This window comes from Buteo buteo, chromosome 2 (genome assembly GCF_964188355.1).
Source record: "Buteo buteo chromosome 2, bButBut1.hap1.1, whole genome shotgun sequence".
NCBI lineage: Eukaryota > Metazoa > Chordata > Aves > Accipitriformes > Accipitridae > Buteo > Buteo buteo.
Genome location: NC_134172.1, coordinates 64,735,125 through 64,756,471, shown reverse-complemented (window position 1 = coordinate 64,756,471; position 21,347 = coordinate 64,735,125).

The following is a 21,347-nucleotide window of genomic DNA, read 5'->3' as shown; positions in this document are numbered from 1 at the left end:
TAGCTAAGGCTGATGGACCAAATGCCTATTGAAGTTCTAAATGAAAAGCTCTGCTCCTTGCTTCTCATCCTTCTGTCTTCAAGGAAAGAACTGGAATCTACTTCCAATGTAAGTACTGCTTCTGGACTTTTTTTTAGAAAGATGGTTAAAATTGTTGTTTCATGGAAGTCAGAAACAGGGGTTGGGGAGAGGGTTTTCTTAGGTAGCGCAAATACAGGCTTGAAGAGGTGGAAGTCCTTCCTCTCAAATAGAAGTGACTACTGTTCTAACCACAGTCCTCATCCTACATTACCGTGCATAATGTACAGTTTTGTGCTGTACTGTGGCAGGACCACGTGGTTGTTGGGTTTTGGTTTCAGCATCAGTTATTCCGTTGATGCAAAACAACCCCCTGATGTAGTAAAGATTTGGATCCAACTTCACTGAGCTCAGCATGTCAGAGGCATCGCACAACTGTCCAACCTGTGTTCCTCATGTAGCAGCTAGTTTGTGTTGAAGGCAAAATAATAAGGCAATTTAAGTTGCTAGGCCAAGCTGTTGTTGAGATCTGAGAGAGAAATTGCAGGGGTCATCTCTTCACTGCATGGTCTCTGATTACTGCTGAGCAATTTCTCTCTGGAAAAGAGCTCAGAGAAGCAGATCTAGCCTGCCTAATGTAATTATAGCTGAACTTGCAGGGTGGGAAGTGGGGCACTAACTGCAAGCAGCATTGGAGCTAGTCCTGCTGCTTAGTGGGAAGTATACTATATGTTGTTTTTCAAATAGCAAAGCTGTACCTTGCTACCTAGGAGTGCTTGAATCCTGTTTCTAAACTTGCCTGGTTAAAAGTGCTTTTTAAGAAATAGCAAGGCATTCCTGTACTTGTGATGCATTGACAAATCAATACCATCTGATCTATATTAATATAGTGCTTAGTTTAGCAAATCATGCTGCTTCTGCATATGGATCACTGGGGCATACTCTTGCTTGTTGATTAAATCTATTTTCTGCAAATGCTATTGGCTGCTCTTACCTTGGGAGCCTGGTGCACAAACTCATGGGCCCCTTCTTTAGTTGCAGCTGGGAACTTAAATGCTGCGTGTGGCTGGGGTCTCCCTGGCTCCCGGTGCTGGTGCAGGACAGCCCAGCACCTCTAAGGCTTTTGTGGGTCTTCTGTTCCTACAGTCCCCATAGCCTACAACAGGCTAAAATGACTTTCTCATGGCAGCTCCTAAAGTTCTGCTTGTGAAGAGGAGGCTGAGTGGAAGCCTCTGCATGCATTTTACCTCTTCTTTAACCCCCAAAGGTGCAGGGAACCATGGAGATGCGTTACACCAAACAAGAAGGGCAAAACTCTTACCAAGACTGACCACAGAAAAGGAATAGTTTGACTCTTATTTGTTCTTCCTTTTCTGGTCTTTTCCATGCTGTAGAGACAGCAGGGGGATAAAGGTGAAAAGAAACTGGGAATGACACACAGACTGGCTTTCTGCAATGTTTAAGATGGAAACTCATCTCTGGGAAATTACCCAGATTGTTTTCCATTTTATCCAAGCTTGTTTGTCTGACTATTCACACTTATTTTTGAGTCATTTTGGGTAGAAATAAGAAATGCATTGGTAATGTGACAACCCTAGACAAACACCTCAGCAGGGAAGATGTGCTTTGAGGTATCTCTTCGGGCTCTCAGTGGCCCTTGGTAATGATGTAGTGTTCCTTGATTCTGATGATTATAGCCCAAGTGATTATATCTTACCCTCCTCTGCCCCTACTGCTGTTCCTTCTTGCTTATGCTGTGGTCACATGTGATAGCTCAGTTATAGGCTGATTTGAATTTTAAATGCAATCACAGGGGCACTTGTTTCTTGTTTCCCTCTTGGTAGATGCCACCATCTCCCTCTGCCAGTTTACTTAACACTTTAATTATTTAATTCTCATGTTCATGTGCTTCTGCCTTTCTTTATTCAGTCTCTGCTGTTCATTGTTCAAATGCCTGACTTCTAGGTCAGGGTGTGTGCAGGAATTGGGTGAAGGCTACCTTGGGCATCACTCCAAAAGGCTGTCATTTTCCATGAGTTGAGTTAGGAGGCATTAGCCAACATGTTACTATGACCTCTAACTGGCAAGGGTAACTGCTTCAGGAGGGTTTCCCAAACAGCTTTGTCATAAAGGCAATAGAACGGGAAAGTGAAGTTCTCAGCAACTGCTGAAAGGCAAAAGCTCTCTAGTTCCTTGCAAGGAGCTTAATTTCCCCTTTTCACTTCCATGTTTCTTGACACACTTGGGCATTGGCATCTCTTCTGCAAAAGCTGTGCTATTGCCTGCTGTAAAATAACACTATGTTTAAAAAAAGTTTGTGACCTCCCTGAAGAGCTGCTTGGGTAGCTGGGGCACTGCTCAGGCATGAGCTGTCTGGTTTCTAACTTTTGGATCACCTTAAGTCCCTGTGGCTGGGAAACTTCAAGACCTTCAAAGTTGATTGGAATTTGTAATGGAAATGGGATGAAGTTGCCCTTAGTACTGGAAGATGAAGATGCTGTGACTGGCCAGTATGGGAGCAAAATCAAATTGTGGGACCTATTCTGCTAGGTGTTCCTCCTGCTGCTGTCTAATGTGGGCAGGCAGGAATTTAATTTTGCTGGTTAGCACTTGGTCCTGTGCTTTCCTATTGTAATCTTCCCCATCCCCTCCCTTTCCTACTGCACTTCCTTTCCTTGCATTAGAGGAGGAAACCAAGTATTTCAGAGCATGGGAGAGAAACCTGGAGAGAATTCCCTGTGCTCTGAGCTGGATTGTGCTAACCTGAAATGATCAGAAGAGACTAGCGTGGGTTTAGGACCCCCTGAGAGTATACATTTGTTTGCTGGAGAAGGACATATGTGCTTTTAGTAGCAGCATTTTGCAGTGACCTGTACTCCCAATTGAAGCACACCAATGCTTTTCCAGCTAAAATCTTTGTTGGTGTCAGCATTCAACTCCTCTTTCCTTTCAGAGGTTCCTGCCAAGGGCCTCTTCTGGCAGGTCCTGGCAAGACTTTGAGCTGGACAGCTTTCCTTCCCTCTATACCCTGTGGATGGTGGGGGAAGGAAGGGGGTCAATAAATTTGCTTCAAATTGCCTTACAAACCAAGCGTGAACTTGTGACTATTCCAATATGGTCTTTGCATGGCTTGTTAAAACCCCTGATACCTGCAGGAGTGACAGGCATCTGACCTGATCAATAGCTCAGCTGCCCTTTACTGCTGCAAACAAGGCAAAGTACCTTCTGTGAATACAGAGTGCTGCCAGCAAATAATTACCCTTGTTGTGGTGCTTTCTGGACACTGGCGTCTGCCCCTATGGTAATGAAAATCCATTTACAGAAGCAGTTAGTTTGCAGTATTGACTTCCCGGTCTCCTTCTGATTCTCATATTTATTTAGATTCAGCAATGGCTTGAGATTCTCCAGCAGTGAATTTGGAGGGGAGGTGATCTGGATGATAATTAACAAGCTGGATGCTGACATGGTTGGATTTTATGCCATTCTCAGAACTGATACTTTCTTTTTGTCTGTTTGTGTTAAGCTTGCTTCAAAAACTCTGATGGGAGCTTAGTGCAGGAGGCAGGCTGGCAGACAGGCAGGTTCCTGCCCATTTCTCCTCATGTGCTGCCCCACATGCCCTGGAAGGCACGGTGGTGTGGGAGTTGTTAAAGGCGATTATCTGGGAAAGCTAAGTGAGGGCAAGAAACAGCAAGGAAGGGAAGGGTGTGGAGGAGTTTGAGGCTAAGGCTGGGGAGAGGTGGAATGGGAAAGGGTGAGAGGGGAGTGAGAGAGCTGGAGGACGAGACGCTAGAAGGGCTGGGGACAACTAGAGAGCAGGTCAGAGGTTGGCTGGAAAAATAGTGGATTGACATTAAAGGTGAGAATTCAACGAGTATAAGAGGAAGGATAGATAAACTGAGTGGAAGATTGGAGCAGAAAAGCAGGGGAGTGCTGTACAGAGAGGGGAGCACTTGGGGCAGGACTTGGGCAAGGTAGAGAAGACTGGGGGATAGGAGAGGAACCAGACGGCAGGGGGCTAGATGCCCCTTTTTTTAAGGGCACTGTGTGTGTACCTTGTTAAGGTGTCTTGGTGCAAGGCAAAATAATATGTCTGCCCTTTGGCAAGTAAATGTTGGAGAAAAACATATTCCTTTGCAAGAGGGACACCAGGAGATGTACACTGCATGTAACCACTCCTGCATGGACTATTGTGCAGGGTGGTATCATCACGTACCTTGGTTTTGCAGGGGCTGTTATTCCCTAGGATGAAAGACATCCTGAGCTCTCCCATTTGAGGAAATACCTACTGCCTGCACCTTGCGGCGGCCCTTCCCCTAGCAGAGAAATCGAATTATTTGTTGTTTTTTCATGCTATTCTCACTAAAACACTACTCTGCCTGAACTGGCTGATTTTGGAGGAACATCTGGCTGGCATGTCCACAGGCACCTCTCGCCTGGGGAATGGCATGCTGCTTCCCCTCCCTGCTCTACCTCTCCTGTGGGATGGTTATTGCAGCTGTAAGCTGAAGGTCACTTTAAATGTCATCTTCATTTAGCTGCCTTGATGGGGTAATTATAGCTGAAACTATAAGGTTTACCAAACAAATAACAAACCCAATGCAGTGGAAACTGATTGGAAACACCTGCCATGGAAAAGAAAAGCAATTTTAGGGTTTTGAAATATTTTTGCTGTAATGTCTTCTGTTGCATGTGTCTTGCTCTGTCCCCTCCCACTGATCCTCAGCAGATCAGGGCATGACATGCAGTCTGTGGGATGCTCTGGCTGTCTGTTCCCCACTGGTGTGCCCTTGTCTGGATCCCCTCAGCCTCCTAATGAGACTGAACCATGGCACCAAGGAGGGTAAATGAGCCTCAGCTGCAAACACCATGAAGGCTTTTATGCTTCATTGATGGTTCAGCTACTGGAGGAGGGGTTGTAAAGCAGGGAAGGATCAGATCTTAGGTGGTCCTGAGCATTTCTGAGCTCTCTTGGTTGCCAACACTCCCTGGTCATCCTCCAGGGATGGCTCAGTGTGGTGCTGGGCAGAGCTGGGTTAAGGAGCAGAGGATCTTTCAGGCTTTGTTTGTGGCAGAGTGGTTCAAGTAGTACAACCTGATGAGCACGGGTGAAAACACAGTAAAATGCACAGATGTGACATGTGTTGATAGAGTGGTTCCTGGAGGAAAAGGCAGTGGTAGCATAAGCAGGTGAACAGGCTTGTATGCAGCAGATTAATTGGAAGTTCATTAGCTTCTCCATGGAAATGGGAGGACAAGAAGATACTTGGGAGCTGTGGGGCTGCAAATTTGTGCTCCCCATGCAGATGTCCTCATGTACATGTTCCTTACACTGTGCTCGGGTAGAGTTGTGCCTCCTCCAGGGATGGCACTGGCTGATAAATTACAAAAACTCACTTTCTGCACAGCAGATCCCTATCAGCATAAAAGCCACATTGGAGCAGATGTGAGGCTTATCTCATGCTTACTCACTGCTCCCCTGCTCCAGGCCCAGGCTATGGAAGTTGGACTGAAGAAGCAAGGGGCCTTATTTTTGTGTCATTTGTAACTTAATCCCAGAAACAAGAAAAAGTAATGGGGTCCATTAAAAAAAAAAAGCCACCACAGACTTTCAATGCAATCTTTGACCTCCATGTTTTACTTTCCTCAAATCCTTATGTGAGGTTAAACAGATTTTTGTATTGTGAAATTTAGGATTTCATGGGCTTTCCTTAGTCTGGCTTTGATTTACAGTCACAACTGGAGAATCTCAACCACAGGTAAGAAAATTTGGTACACTTCTAAATCTTGGGTTTTAAAGCTGTAGAATGAAGCAACACAAAAAGGGAGAGCCCTTTCCAGGCAACATGTATCACTTTCAAGTCTGGTGCTTCTGCAGATCCTGGCTCAGAGTTTTCCAGCCTTCCTGTTGTTGATATTGCTGTGAAGAGTTTGGCTCAAAAGAGAGACTGCAGCAAACTCTACAGAATAAAGAAGGTAAAGAACAGAGGCCCCAAGAGCATGGTTTCATTCCCTTGTGGTTGAGCTGGCTGTTCCCATTTTCTCTCAAGAATCCCATTCACCAGAGCATCTATGCCAAAAAAAAGAGAGCGGAGAAAGCAAATTCCAGTATATGATTTATGTGGGTTTTTTGGTTGATTGCCAGACTGTAAAATCATCATGCCTTGTGACTGTCCATGATGTATTGCTACTTGGTAATGCCCACTGTTTGGCCAGCTCCTGAACATTAAAACACCAATTTGGGGGGAAAAAAATCCATGAAACCTATTTATAAGTGATCAACTACTGCAGCCCAGTGGGGGACTGCTCTTTTCAGAAGTTACCATCAGTAATTGTTTTGTTCTTTGAACCAACCCCCTAGAGTTACATCTTAAAATGCCTTCCTTAAAAGGTGGTGGATCTGAACAGGCTTTGCTCCTGTGTGCCAGACCCTGCAGAGCACACAGTCCTGGCCACTGTGCTGGGAGGAAGGGGGGTATGTTAACCCCATCACATAATCCCCTGTGCAAAACACTGATGATTTAACCCCGTTGCTTGTTCAAAACTTTGCCTGGTTGTCAGTGCTGTATTTAAGCCAGGCTGTCTTTATATAAAAGTGAGGGTCTTATAGCTTTAGCTGCTTTGAGGTGCAGGAAACAGTGGGATCTGATTGATTTCTGTAATGGCATCCCTTCTCGTGCACTTCTCCGAAGCTTCAGTGAACCACAGCCCTGCGTCGATATTAGCATCCCTGTGCAGTTTGAGTGCTGCCTGCAGATAACGAACATGAAATTTGGAAACCTGATGGCTGAAACTTTTCTGATGCTTCTTGTGAGCACTCTGCTCCCCTTTGAAATTCATTGTTTCACTGCCTTTGGGGGAATGATGGGGCGTTGAAGACTCGGTTGCAATTATTAACATCAAAAGCTAGAGAGCAATAAAGGAATCACTGCCAGATTGGCTGCTTTTCCTGCAGGAACCCCCCCCCCCCCCCCCCCCCAAATGAAACACATGCGTTTCAAGTGCTGCAGTAACATCTCTGCTGCTGATAGGAGTTGGCTGAATCAGCTCTGCCTCCTGTGAGATGGGCTGGGGGAACCAGCAGGTACAAAACCAGGTGCAGCTCAGCAGACTCCCCACACACAGATCCTGTGAGCAGTGGTGTTGGCTTCCAGTGGCACTTTCTCATGTTCACTGCTAGAGCTGACCAGTGGAGTGGGTGGGTACTGGCAAAGTCACAAGACTGGGGGTTCTGCCCATCAGCTAGTCTTGTTTTGCCTTGCATTTTGTATCCTTTTTTTGCTCTAGGGTTGGGATACTCTGGCAACCAGACCTTCCAGCTATGCACCAGAGAGAAGGCTGCGGTACTGAATGATGAGCACACATGAATGGCTTGCAGCCCAAAGACATCACAGTCTGGATAATTATCACTGCAGTTTTTTTCTGGATAAAATTTCTGCCTTTGGACCCAGTTTTAGTCTCTGCCCACTTGATGTTTTGCATAATTAGATCTATTTGCCTTTTTATCTAGTGCAATGCATGTGCCCTGGGACAGAGGTCAGAGGTTAGTGTGTTGAAGAGAAGCAGTCTTGTTTCAGGCAAGCCCCAAAATCTGGATGCAGTTGCCTGTTGCATCCTTTAGCTGAAGTCCCAGTGGGAACTTGCTAGTCTCTGGATATGCCTCTTGGATCAGAGCAATTCAAAAAGTGAGTTACTACAGCAGGTGGGTGATCCTATTGTGCTTTTGCTAAGAAAAGGGATATAAGGGCTGATACCTCAGCTAAATTATTCCCATCTCCCTTTTTGCACATGCTGGATTGTAGACACACCAGCAACTGCAAGGGTTGCAAGATCTTGCTGCAAAGCCTAATAGCACTTGTAACCTAAATGATAAGAGCTCAGTGATGGCCCTCCGTCCCTCCTAGGAAGGAGCATGGCTGCTGCCTTTGGCAGAGCTCACAGCTCTCTCACCTGGTGCAAACACTGCTGTTGCAGCTGCAGTTCCAGGGGACCCTGAAGTTAAGAGTTTGATGGTTTGTTTTTGTGTTGTTTTTTTTAATGTCTTTTTCTTTCCCTCTCATGCATAAATAGGCCCAGAGAAAACCTGCTGTTGGCTAATCTATAAAGCAATGTTTGAACACAGTGGGATCAACACCTAAAATAATACCGTCCTATGGGATTGGCAAGGCTTTGAAGGATGAGTGGTATAGAACAGCCTTAAGTTTACTGGAGGGTTTCCCGGCTTGGGTGGTTAGGACAAAGAGTTGAAGCCCTGACTAGAGTCAAGTAAATATGAATTTGGTAGGAGAGGACAGGACCCAGCAGGTGACCCCTACCCCTGACGTCTGGGGTGTCTGGGTTTACCCAGGTCCCTGCTGCTGCTATCACGTGGAGAAGATGTGTGCCTTCACCCTGTGCCTGGTGAAGTGGTGGCGGAGGAAGCCTTGCAGGACCAGGGGATGGCTTCCTCTCTCTGATCCTTGCAGCAGGCCAGCCTGAACCCTTCTCATCCCGTTTTTCTGCCTTTACACAGGGCCAGGTTTTTTCTTCAAGGAGGGGACTTGATGGTTGGGTTTGTGGGGTGGAAAGGGACAGTGAGGGTCCTGGGAGAGAAGGACGATTGCTGTGATGGGCGGAGGGGGATGCACTCATCAGGATGAACTGGATTTGCTAATAGCCTGCCTATGCATTTCTTCCTTCTCCTGGACAATTCACCTCCTCAGGAAAACCTGAAAGGCCCTCATTTATTTTACCATGGCCTGTGGATTTAATATGGGAAAACGTGTGTAGCAGATCCAGAAAGAAACTCCCTGGTTCCCAGGAGAGCCTTGCTGCCTGCTTTATCAAAGGCATGTATGCAGTACAGAAACTTTTGGTGTCACTTCACTGGAACACACTTCAGTTTGGAGAGAAACCACAAACGTGCTTTTTTCTCTTTTCTTCTTCTTCTTCTTGATCTCCCTCTGTTTGGATGTTTTGGGGAGGGAGGCAGGAGATACCTGAGCAGGAAAATGAAACCACTGATTTTGGTAATAACTGCTGGCTTTGCAGGGGGACTGACTGCTGCAATTTCTCGGTGATTTCAGAAGGTGCCAGGTAGCTGTTACGGGAAATCTCCTAGTTTGTTTCTTCACCCTAATTAAGGGTTGAGCTCCAGGAGCCTGCTGGCAGATAATGACTAGGAGGAGCCGGCATTCATTAAGGAGGTTGGAAAAGAGAGCTCCTTATAGATGGAGGAAAATGCAAAAGGCAGAGATGCCATGGACATTTACTGGCCAGGGGCTGGGGAGACCCTCCTCCCTGGGGGTGCTGGAGCCCCCTCGGTGTGGGGACCTTGCCCCTGGGCAGAAGGACCTGCCGCTCCTCCCGATCCCAGGGAATGGGGGTGCCAGGACCCCCGTAAAGGATGGCATCCAAGGTGCTGGGGTGCCCATCCACATTGGGACCTGCAGGGCTGCTGGAGGGGGCTGAGAATCACATGCACCAGTAAACCTGATGGGAGCAGACTGCTGTGCCTGGTGCATGTGTTGTCTATCTTTTTGCCTGTACTTCTCATTTTGGGTACAACACACTGTTCAGAAGCTACTTCTTGGTGTTAGGTGTCCTAACTGGTGTTATCTGGTCCCCCATGTGGCTCCTCCTTTTGATGGATATGGGCAGGCACTGCAGCAGCGTCCCCCCCTGCCCCAAGCACCACAGAGAGGTAGAGGCGTTCAGCCTGCCCCGTTACACCTCTGGTTATCCCTCCTCTTGTAGCTGGATCTCTCTGAGCTCCTTTCCCTGGGAAACTTACAATGACACCCAGAGGTCTGCAGTTGTGTAAGAAAAGGGTTCTAACAATTTCATTTTTTTTTCCATCCTGCTTTCTCTGAAATTTGTGAAGAATGCTGCTGGAAATACACCTTGGTGAAGCTTACAGAAAAGCCGTGTTTCTCTTTGCTCTCATTTGATTACAGACTGTTTGATTCAGGAAGTTCCTCTGTTGGAAGCAGGAAGGAAATTCTCGGGCTGTTTCTCTGCTTGTATGGGATCGGAAGATCCCTTTCTAGTTAGGTGCCCACAGCAGTCTCATCTGTGGAAAAAAAAAAATTCAAGGGGAGCCTCCAGAGCTGTGAACATCTTCCTGAAAGGATGTACCGAAGTGTTCAGCCACCTAATGTAGTCCCTCAGGCAACAGCTATGACGAGGATAAGTGATTTCTCAGCATCCTGCTTTTAATTAGGGGAGAGCTTGCAAAAGGGCAATCTAGATAGTTGTCACTTGTCATCCATGTTCCCAGAACTGGTGGAGCTGGAGGAGGTTTCAATGTTTCCCGGGGGTTACAGAAAACTTTTCTGGCTTCTGGAATAGCCCCACCTCCGGACAGAGGTTTGAGGTCAGGTCTTCAAGTTGTACTCTGTGCCATTTCTGTCTCTGCAGCATCTGCAAAGACGGCCTCGGCATGCAGCCACGCGTCTGGACATCTTCATGTGCTGCCTTTTCCACACCCAGCCGTGTGCCTTCACTCCCAGCTGACCTCCATGCAAGATGCCTTTCAGTATGAGAGGTGGAAGAAATGTCTAAATGCTGAAAGAATAAGACCTGCCCTACAGTATTGATAATCACGATAATATTTTCTTAGGTCCAACCTGCCTCTTAACACTTTCAAGCATCCTTTCTTTAATTATTTTGAAACAAAGTCAATGATTTAGTTGTCTTTGTCCAGGCTGTAATTGCCATACTTTCTATCCCAGCTTTCCACAGACCTTTGCTTCCCCGTTGAAGAGGAGTGTGCCGGCAGTGCCGACTGCAGCCCCAGCTCTGCCTTGCAACGTATGACAAATGGATGAGCTCAGAGGAAGATGATTTCTGAAATGAGAATGGATTTTTCAAATTGAAAAATCTTTGCGACGAGTCCATCGGTCATTGTTAGGGAGGTACTGGGGAAACAGTAGCTTAAACAACAGTGAGACGATACCTTGTGGGTGCTCATTTGTGCTTCCAGTGCTGGGTTCAGGAGGATGAATGGACCATACTCCTTGCTCCCTGAGCAACCACTCCTGGAGTTAGCACAGCCCCAGCAAATGAGCCCTCCTGAGAGGGAGAGGCCCTGTGAGCTGTGCTGACAGGCCTGCAGCAGGGTCGCTGCCCGCCTGTGCATTCCTTGGGAACTTGGTAGAGAGTGATCATGGAGCAGGGAGAGCAAAGCATGGTCCCGTACTTAGCAACTTCCAGGTCACACCAGGGTCTTACTTCATCGATGCTTGCAACAGGACATGGCTGGCTCGGTGACTTTCCCCACTCAAACAATTTCTGAAGTCCTTTTCCTATTTCCAATGACTTTTTTGTGCAACTCCACCTCATTGCCGTCTAAAAGGGCATGTGCATGAGGAAGTACCTGACTTGCAGGGGTTGCTTCTCTGTTTTAAGATGGGAAGAAAATCATTCTCACCTACGCCCTGACATGAAGGTAGAGGCTCAGTGATTCCTGTGATGTCCCTTGGAAGGCATCACAGACATGCTAAACGCAGCAGCCCTGTAGGCTCCAGCATAACTCGTAGTTACACAGATGCACCCAGATGTGGTGCTGCTCCCGGGACTCACGAGGCTGCTGAACAGTTTCTCTCTAGGAGCAGGGAAGACAGACTGGAGGTCAGTCTAGTGGTGGTAGCTCCTGGAAGGGCATGGCACAGACATCTATCAAAGCTGAGAAGGGTCATCCACTGCTTTTATGGGATTTCACAAGTTGACTTTACAGCACTGACACAATTTGTGACCTCCTCCTTCCCTGCAACCCAGAAAATACAGCTCTCACTGACCTAAAAGAGGTGCAGAAGAGCATGAATACTTTTGGAATAAAGTGAGGATGCTTACTGCTTCTCCTGAGGTCTTTCTGATGGTCTGAATAGCTCTTTCAATCATCCTGTAACTTTGAGAGATTTGTGTACTTATATGAGTAGATTTTAGCATTTCTCTGAAAATCCACAGTAGTAATTTGGTAAATAGAGAATAACTAGGACCTGAAGTATTCTGGACCCAGCCAGCTGTAATTTGCTATGGGTAATCACTATTCTGCTGCTTCTCTCTGCTAGGTCTGAAAGTGCTGTGAATTTAGAGTAGGAATCAATTAAACAGCAAATAGGTTTCTTTGTCAAAATCAATTAAGTCCTCCTCCCAGCCAGTGCAATGGTCTCTCTGGAATTTCATATTCTGCTTGGCTGCCATTTCTTCAGCAGCTTTTGCTGGATAATGTTGATGTTTTATAGCTTGATTTAAATCATATGGATCAATGCATATGCATACCTTATTTGGATTTTCAATTACAACCATATATTTAGCCTAAATGAATTATCTAGGTTATAGTTGCAGCTACACAGAGAATTTTTCATAATGCCCAATTCAATTTTTACTTTCTCTGTAAGCATAAAAGATTTCTTTGGAGAGTAGGATCATTATTGTTGTTTTGCCCTTCTTGCTGTAATATTAGTCTTCCAGATGGGCTGGACCAGAAGTTTTCAAACATCTTCAACCTGTGGATTCTGCTTTTGCTTTGGATAGAGGTGCAAATCGTCAGTGGAAGTCAGTGCTGTGGATTGCACTAAGGCATGGATGAGAGTAATTTTCTAAGTCACTTCTTATGGACTCTTTTGAACTGTCTCATAGCCCCCTCACTCATTCTCCCCTGCCCACAGCTCTTGGCTCACAGGTTGAATTCTCTGACCTGTATCTGTACCCTTTCAGAATTATTGCATCTGGATTAGAAAAATATCCTTTTCCCTGATTACTATGCATCTGACTAACCTGAGTTTATCTGCATCTCTAAACCCCCAAATACCTTAGAGCATCTGGCCCTTGGCATGCCCGAGTTTCTACATCACTGCTGAAAGCAGGACTTTGGCTCCTAAATCTCCAAAGTGTCTTTGTTTTCCATATAGTTCTCCACAGATGATATATCCCCAGTCCCTGTCTGGGAGAGTGAAACAGTTCTGAATTTTAAGCCAAGCTGTGGCTTGTCTTTAAATCAGAGGATACAAGTCTAACATTTATTTTCTTGGGTGTGCTCTACTTTCAACAATGATATTAAAGAGTTTTCTTTGATAGTTTGTGATATGCTCCAGCTCAGCTGTTCCTGCTATCGAGTAGCAGATTCCTGTGCCTACAAAGATGTGCATTTCAAATACATCTCAATTCTTATTGTTACCTGTGTGAAATACTTCTGAAAGTTAATCTTTCTTTCCAGGCTACTGTTGAGATATTTGACCACCAGATTATGGGTACAAACCCCATCAACCACTCATTGCCTATTTAATTCTTAAAAATAAATGGTTATTGTACATAAATGACATGTTCCCCGTTGTCATCCAGGGGAGCTCTGTGTGCAGACCAGACCTTGCCAGCAGTGGGAAAAAAAAGTTGCAGAAATGGGAAATTTCACTTGTATTTTATAGTGTTGGAAATTATTAGATACAAAGAGGTCCAGAATAATGAAACGTCTATCTTGGATTTGCTTTAACTCTAGGCTTCCAATTTTGATAAATTAAATCTGAAAAGGGGGTAATTGCTAAAATGGCGTGAATGATTGATTTATTTTTCCATGTGACAGCCAAACCAAAACTTCTTCAAAAAAACTGTTGAGCTTTGGAGAGCTGAAGCAACGCTATACTCTCCATCCTCCACAAAATACAAATCTTAAACTCTTCATGTGGGTCGATGCACAGTTTTCCATTTAATGCAAAACTTTTCATGCTGAAAATGGAGGCCTGGGGTTACAAGCTACTCAAGAAGTTGGTGTCATCTGAATTTTCTTTCTGCTTGAGGGGATTTAAGGGATCAGTCATCTGCCCAGGAAAGTGCTCTGACCACTGGCAGTCCAAGGAGACAGCCTGGATGCTGGTATGGTAAATCTCACTTTTTCAACACTGTGAAGCTTTGTATAAACAATTAACTGTTCCCTGAAGCAAACCTACTTCCCGAGCGACTGTTCTTACCTCCAGGCTAATGAGCTTTTCTCAAGCTTTTTCTCTTGGATATAATAACGACCTAAAAAATCCTTGCAGCTGAGAAAAAGTGCCAGCGGCAAGGAGTGAAGAGCCCCTTTCCTGGAGGGGACAGGGCTCAGCTGAGGGTCAAAATCATACTCAATCTTGTCCATGTCCAGAGCAGGGACAGGGACCATGTCTTACTTGACACAGGGCTCTTCCAACCACCCATTCCCAGGAGGTTTTAACCCACCTACTCTCATCAGGGATGTTGCGCTGCTTAGCAGATTTCAAGAGCCGTATAGAGGATGTGATGGTTCACCAGCATTACAGTCTTTGCTCCAGTGAAATTTAATCCCTTAAGCAAGGGGAACAGTATAAGGAAGAAAGATGCAAAGTGCTCACTTCCACACTGTGCTTTGGAGCAGTTTGTTGTGGAGGTCCAGACTATGACCCAAGCAGGAGGTGCAGAATGCGACCAGGATCCCTCCAGGACAGGAGGGAGGTGGATCTGGGCTTTTCTGTGTCTCAGGTGAGCATTCCCAGCCTCTGAGATCGTGGACAACGAGATGGTATATTATCGTATTTTGTGAGTTAGCCTTCTTTGGTTTCCCTATCTTCTCCCATTATTTTTCCTCTAGCAGATTTTCTGCTAGTTGGGGAACAGGGAAAATCACCTTTTTGGGACCAATTTACTATTAACTGGGGGAGTGGGGGAAATACACAGATTTTTCATCACTGTATGAGTTACTCTGTTATTGCTACTGTGAGATCAAGGCATCAGTTTCATCCCCTGAATTCCCACGTGGCAGTGATTGAGAGGGGTATTCAGATTCATGCCTACATTATCATATGACTTTCCCTTTATCACTTGCATGCTGCTAGGATCTATTTTCAGAGCTCTGAGAAGTCTCTGCCATCTGTTAATTTAATAATTGCCTAATGTTGTAATACACACATGCTTTAATTGAGCAATTTCCCAGTTCCCATCATAGAATCTATTTAATCTGTCAATATTTCTTTATAATGCCTATTTTTTAGGTCCTTTTAAAACAGTGGCATGATTACAATAACTTCAGTTAAGCCTGGCCCTTCATCAGGCTGGCTTCTGAGGTGCTGCACAGTAAATATTATAACATCACCTTACGTCTGAAACAATTTTGAAAGTTTTAAAATATTAAAGTAGTACATCCTCATTCTTACAAAGCGGCGGGCTTGATGGTGCAACCATCTAGTCAATTAATTATTATCTGGCCTACTTAGAATCTGAAAACTACTCTTCAAATGGTATGAACTGATGCAAATATAAATTAAGAAGGATCAGGTATATTTTATGTCCACTGCAACTTTGGGGGAAGAAAAAAAAAAAGACTAGACCAGGATGCTGAATGTGGGGGCTAGATTAAAATGCTAGATGAAAAATGAATTTATTTCAGCACAATGCTGTCTGTGCTGATGCTGCTCTTCCTGGTCTGCATACTTACATGAAGCTCATCTTATTCAGAGGGAAAAATAGATAAAAACATGACTCCTTCTTGTTCCTTACAGATAGGTAGAATATATTTATCGTATGGAGAATACATGCCTCAATTTTACATCAGAGCCTCAGCTTTATTCAGATTTTTAATGAAATGTCTGCTAGCTATAGGTTGCATTGGCCAGGAAAGGCCAGTAATAACACTTACAACCTCATTAACACCTCTTGCAGTACATCATTCCTATTTCCTTGTGAAGGTTCTGCCTTTTGATAACGCCACAGCTTTGAAAAGTGATCACATAAAGTTTCTCATAAACGCACCAAGAACCATTAATGAACCACTAAGAATGAGCCATATTTTTAGCCATCAGTGCCACTGAACCGTGGTTCATACTTGGCTGTCATCCTTTTGCTTCCTTCCTCCATGGCTCTCTGGCAGGTGCCTACATCCTCCTAAAAACATTCACGGCTCATTATCATCACTGTTGTTACTGTTATCATCACCACTTGCCTTTTACTGCTAAAAACCAAAGTGCCCATAGCTCTGAATCAACTGCTGGGACATCCGTGGCATATTGCGTAGGAGTCCTTTAGCTTTAGATCATGAAAAGTTGCAAGTCTAAATCCACGTTCTTCACTCTTATGTTCCTTTAAAGTCCACGGCAAGAAGTAGGCCACCCCTTGGCAGTGGGACATCTGTCCTATTTTAGGCGTGCAAATAGGATTGATCCTCTCCTTTGACATCTCAGTTGTTTTATCAAAGGGCTTCAGCCAAGGTGACCATCTGAATCAGCATCTGACTTTAAGAAGAGCAAGTCAGGGCAGCTGAGACTCATCCTAAGGGCTGATCTTGGTCTAAATGGACTTCTTCCACGTGGTTTTGCACCTTCTTACCCCTGCCAGTCATTACGGTGTCTCTCCTCCCACTATCCTGCAGAGGGAGGACGCATTTTGGCTTATTTTGTAGCAGCGGTTTGAAGACTTGTCAAGAATTGTGCTGGAAGGCTGTGGTGAAAGGGGGAATCAAATGCAGATTTCCTGAGCAAAAGGCAAGTGGGCATTGGGCCATGCTTCCTCTTTAGAGATGCGAGTTCAGGATTTGTAAAGTGCTTTGAAATCTCCTGGGATGAAAGCTAATGTAAAATGTGACAGCTATTATTATAAACTCTCTCGGCAAACTTGAACTTGCCCAAATGTCTATTCATAAGCTTATAAGAAATCAATTCCAAATAATTGCATTATGCCCTTTGTATTACTGGATTTTCTACAGTAATTGACTTTATAGAAAAAGACATCTATCAGCTTAGCAAGGAGTTTACACCCAGCCCACTACTAGGAAAATTACAGGATTCTGTGTGTGAAAGCATCTCTAACAGAATGATTTTAAATGAAAAGCAGCCCTAACAATACTGCAATTACTAGCACCCCCTCAGGCTAATCCAGCTAACAAAGTGTTTAATGCTGAATGAGTTTTCATCTAGGATTCAGATGCATCCTGGAGGAGACTGAGAAGAAATACAAAGTGAAGATGTGTGCATTTGCTTAGGGTTAGATTGGTGAAGGCGTGCAGGTATTTGTCTTCATTTTAGAGTTGAAATATTAGGTTGTCACCTCCCCCAGTGGATCTTGGGGGTGCAAATATCCAGGAAATGCTGCCATTTATTTCACTAGAATCCCAGAAGTACTAAAATTTCTGCCTGCAGGCATGTACCTAACTGGCCCTGAACTGCTCAGATCTCCCCTCAGGCTTGCACCCCATGAGATCTGCAGCTCGGGGACTTTGTGCCTGACTTTCTGCAAGGTTCAGCTCAGTGTGCTGTTTTGACTTCGTAGCCCTTTTGACTCACCAGGCATGTGGAAAGACTCAGAGTCATATCGCTTCCTTGTGCCTCTTGTATCTGAACAACTGGGATTCTGGACATACGTGGGTTGAGCAACCATATTCAATATATTCATTAACTGAAAGAAGGAGGAAGGAACTGGCCTTCCAGTCCATGGCAATTACATGTGGCTGTGAGATGGTCAACTCCCTGCTCCAAAAGTCATTTGTGCTAAACAGACTAGCTCTGTTAGGGTCACAGGGCTTTAGAGGAACACTATAGTCTTGGTTTTGGGCTCCTTGGCAGGAGGTCCAAAGGGGCTTTGCTCCAGGCCCCACTATATCCCAAACAAGCAGTCTAGCTGCAGGGCCAATGGGCCCAGCAGATTAAGGGACCACCCATATTTCTTCATTTATTATGGCAGGATTGGATGGCTTCAGCCTGTAACCCCATGAGATGGTTCATAGTGCTGCATCCCAGCCAGAAGAAGCCTGCCTCTGAGGAACAAGGTATTTGTCAGCTGCCCCCTCCCCAGCAGGGATCCCAACTATGGAGTTGACTGGTAGAGGGAAATGCCAAAGGAAAAAAAAAGACTAATATAATGGAACGGACTTTCTTTCAAGTTAGAAGTAGAAAAAAAAATATTTCAAAGACCATGAAAGGTACAGGAAAATCCTTAAGTCAATGATCTGAAAAGCAGACTGAGCCACTATCTGAAGAAAAGCTTGGATTGTGTTTCCCATATATTAGCATCAGATTCCTTCATTTAGCCGTTGAAGCATTTTCACCTGATCTGAAAATCCTATAGTAAAATTTTGGACATTTTGAAATGCTACTTTAAAAAATTTGAGTCAGGAAATGCCCAAAGATTAGCGCTTTCACAGAAAGAGAAGCAATAGATTGCAAAAAAAATCACGTTTCCTTTGAATGGAAATGTTCTGGAACTTCTGCTTGCTTGCTGAGATTGCATTTCCAGTGCTTGATTATCAGAAAAGAAAAGGATCGGAAGAGAAACTCGGTTACAGAAACCTGAAATTCCTACTGTAGGGCCATGTAAGAATTACAGGGTACCCAGGAGAGATGTCTGGCCTTTGGTCCCATGTCTATGCATTTGCTGCTCCTGTATTGCTGGATTGGGAAGGGTCATCCAGGATCTTTCCAGAAAGCTCATGAAGTAAGCAGTTGAATTTAATTAACTTTCCTTAAACATTTTGAATCAAGCCTTATTCAAACATGTAGTTCCAGGCACTGTTGGGAAGCTGATGTTTAAACCACTAAGTGAACACCTCTAGGGAAAAGCCTGCTCCAACTTCATCTATAGCCCTTTTCTTAGCAAACAAGGAAATGGTGAAGTTGTGCCGAACACAAACATGTTGAAACCTGAAAAATCGGTTTCTTTGGTAGTTATGAAGAATCTTTCCTGCATTCATAACAAAGCCAAGATTAATTGGAGAACACTGTTCGTTAAGAAAAAAGAAAACAACAAACCTTTTCATGGATTCCGTAATAATTAACATTCTGTCTCAGTAAATCAATAATTCTAAGCAGCTTAACAAGGAAGTGTTTGCTGTAGGACCAGCTTAGCACCGGGAACAGACCAGCTGTGCAAGAGATTGTCCCAATAGCCTCTGGGTGATTTCCATGTCTTGGTCTGGAATAGCACAAGCACTACCAAGGTTTCTGTGCTTTTTGCACCTTGAAGATTTGAAAATTTGCAATAGCACAGCCTCAGCCTCTGCTGTTTTCCCATTCTACAATGCAGAACAGGGCATGTAAAAGGGACCTCAATTAGACTGAGGTGTAAGATTTAGTTGTAGATATCAAGTGCTTCGGTTCTCTCAAAGGTTTCCAGTCTGGAGTTTCTTCTTCAGGTTTGAGACTAGTGCAGGTTTAACACAGAGAGACAAATATCTTGTCTAAGCATTAAAGCTGGCTCTGTTTTTGAGCATATTTAAGGCACCTGTACATTTTACCCACATCTGCTCATCCATCCCCATAAGCATATTGAAGGTATCATGCACTGAAACAGGAATACAAATAGTGTCAAAATATCGGCAAACCTCCAAAACCCCAGGGATCCGATATGAGATTAAAATCTAGAGGAAGTAATAATAAATGTGAAATAACTTTGCTTGCAGTCTTCTATTTATAATTTCATCTTAAGTTTTTGCAAATATGTAATTTGCGAAGTACCATCTTTGTAAAATCAGAGCATCTCAATGTTTTAATGCATTGAAATGGCCCCTCTGAGACCTCACCTGCATCCTTTTCAGATTCTTCCACATGCTTCTCTCAGCAGAAAATACAATTAGGAAAAAGCTGTGAGTTTGAAAAGGTGTCGCAATAAAATAAAAAAAGACCTCAGGAAGGCTTTGGAAGCTTGATAGTAATCAAATCTACTGCAGAAAAGAAAATCAATGTTGCTATCTTTATATATCAACATAAACATTTTTATTTCATTACACCAACGAGAAGGACAAAGTGTAATGAATCAAGAGGGATTTCAGGAGTGGAATGAAGATGAAAAGGCCCAGCTTGTCAATGTTCCCATCTCATGAAGGATAACCCTGTCTCTCCAAAATACTGTAAATCTTTCACCCTAAGAGCCTCTGCAGCCCAAAGCAAGAAGATCAGACCTCCAGCAACAACTCATGGCCAAATTACTTCCACTTCAGTAGCACTCTAATGGGGAATATTGATTGGGATTTCTTTAGTGAGGTGGACTGGGCTGTTGGTGTACAGATCTCTGGCACCTGGTGCTCCTTGTTACCAGAGGTGGGACCCAGCTGTTCTTTGGGAGAGCAGCTCCAGCCAGCCTGCAGGAAGAGAGGCTGCCCTGCTACCCCACCGGGTACCGGGAAGGTAGACCTGTAGAGGTCCCAGAGGACCCAGCAAGGTCTCCAGTCCAGTCCTGCCAATGCTCCTTGCATGCGGGCACGTGGACAGCGAGGGCTCAGGCCAAGCTGAGGAGCTCCTGAGGGCTCAACCCTGCCTGGCAGTGGCATGGGATGTGTTCGTGTCAGCGTGGGACTGAGCTCAGCTCATCTTAGTGATGCCCTGAATAAAGTAGCTGCAATTCTGCCCCCCCCGCCTTCTCTAAGGTATCCCTTAGACACCCCTCTAAGGTATCTCTAGAATACCTACAAACATAATTTGAGAGCTTTTACAACTAGATACAATGCAAACTCCACCTGAATGTGGAACATGCTCATGAAGGTATATTTCCTAATTCATATGGGGTTTTGGGCAATCCTACAGAGCCCTCTTCTTAGACCTTAGCTGTGGACATTAAGGGGAATTCAAGATCCACAACTCCACCAGCCTTTGGGAAACAAGCTCTTCCTCATCCCAGAACAAAAGTAAATAAGGGTATTTGGTGGCAACTAGGATTTCTTGAACTGCAAGTAGTCCTGACTATTTATTATTCAATATTCCATAGTTATTACTTATCTGCATTTGTAATTTACTAATCCTTCATTTATAAAGATTCGGGTGGTGGAAACAATACTTTGAGACTCACGTGACCTCCTCACCACAGATAACGTTTTGCAAACAAAGCAAAATGTTCCCAAATACTCTATATATGCTGAATGTCCTTCACATAACAAGTCAACAAACATGAGGAAGCAATGAATACATTTGCAGAAAATGGGTTTGGATCATGGACGGGAGGACTAAATCACTGAATAATGTATTAATTCTACCAGCTCTAATATGAATGAGGAAAGAGAGATTTAGATATATGAGCAGGTCAGGCATCAGAAATTTTAGTTTGTGCAGAGTTTGGAGCAGAGAATGTAGACTCCACTCCATTTCAATTAAAAATAATCTTATTAATTTATATTTTAAATTGCATGGAAACATACCAAGGTTCTTGTAGCTATTGCAGAATAAAACTCGACAGTACAGGCTTCGGAGTGCCTTCCACATAATTTGGGGGGAACGGTTGGTACGCTGGAGGACAGGGCTGCTATCTACAGGGACCTTGACAGGCTGCAGAAATGGGCTGTTGGGAACATTACAAAGTTCAACAAAGGCAAAAGCAAAATCCTGTCCTGGGAGGGAGTAACCCAAACCCATTAGATACACTGGCAG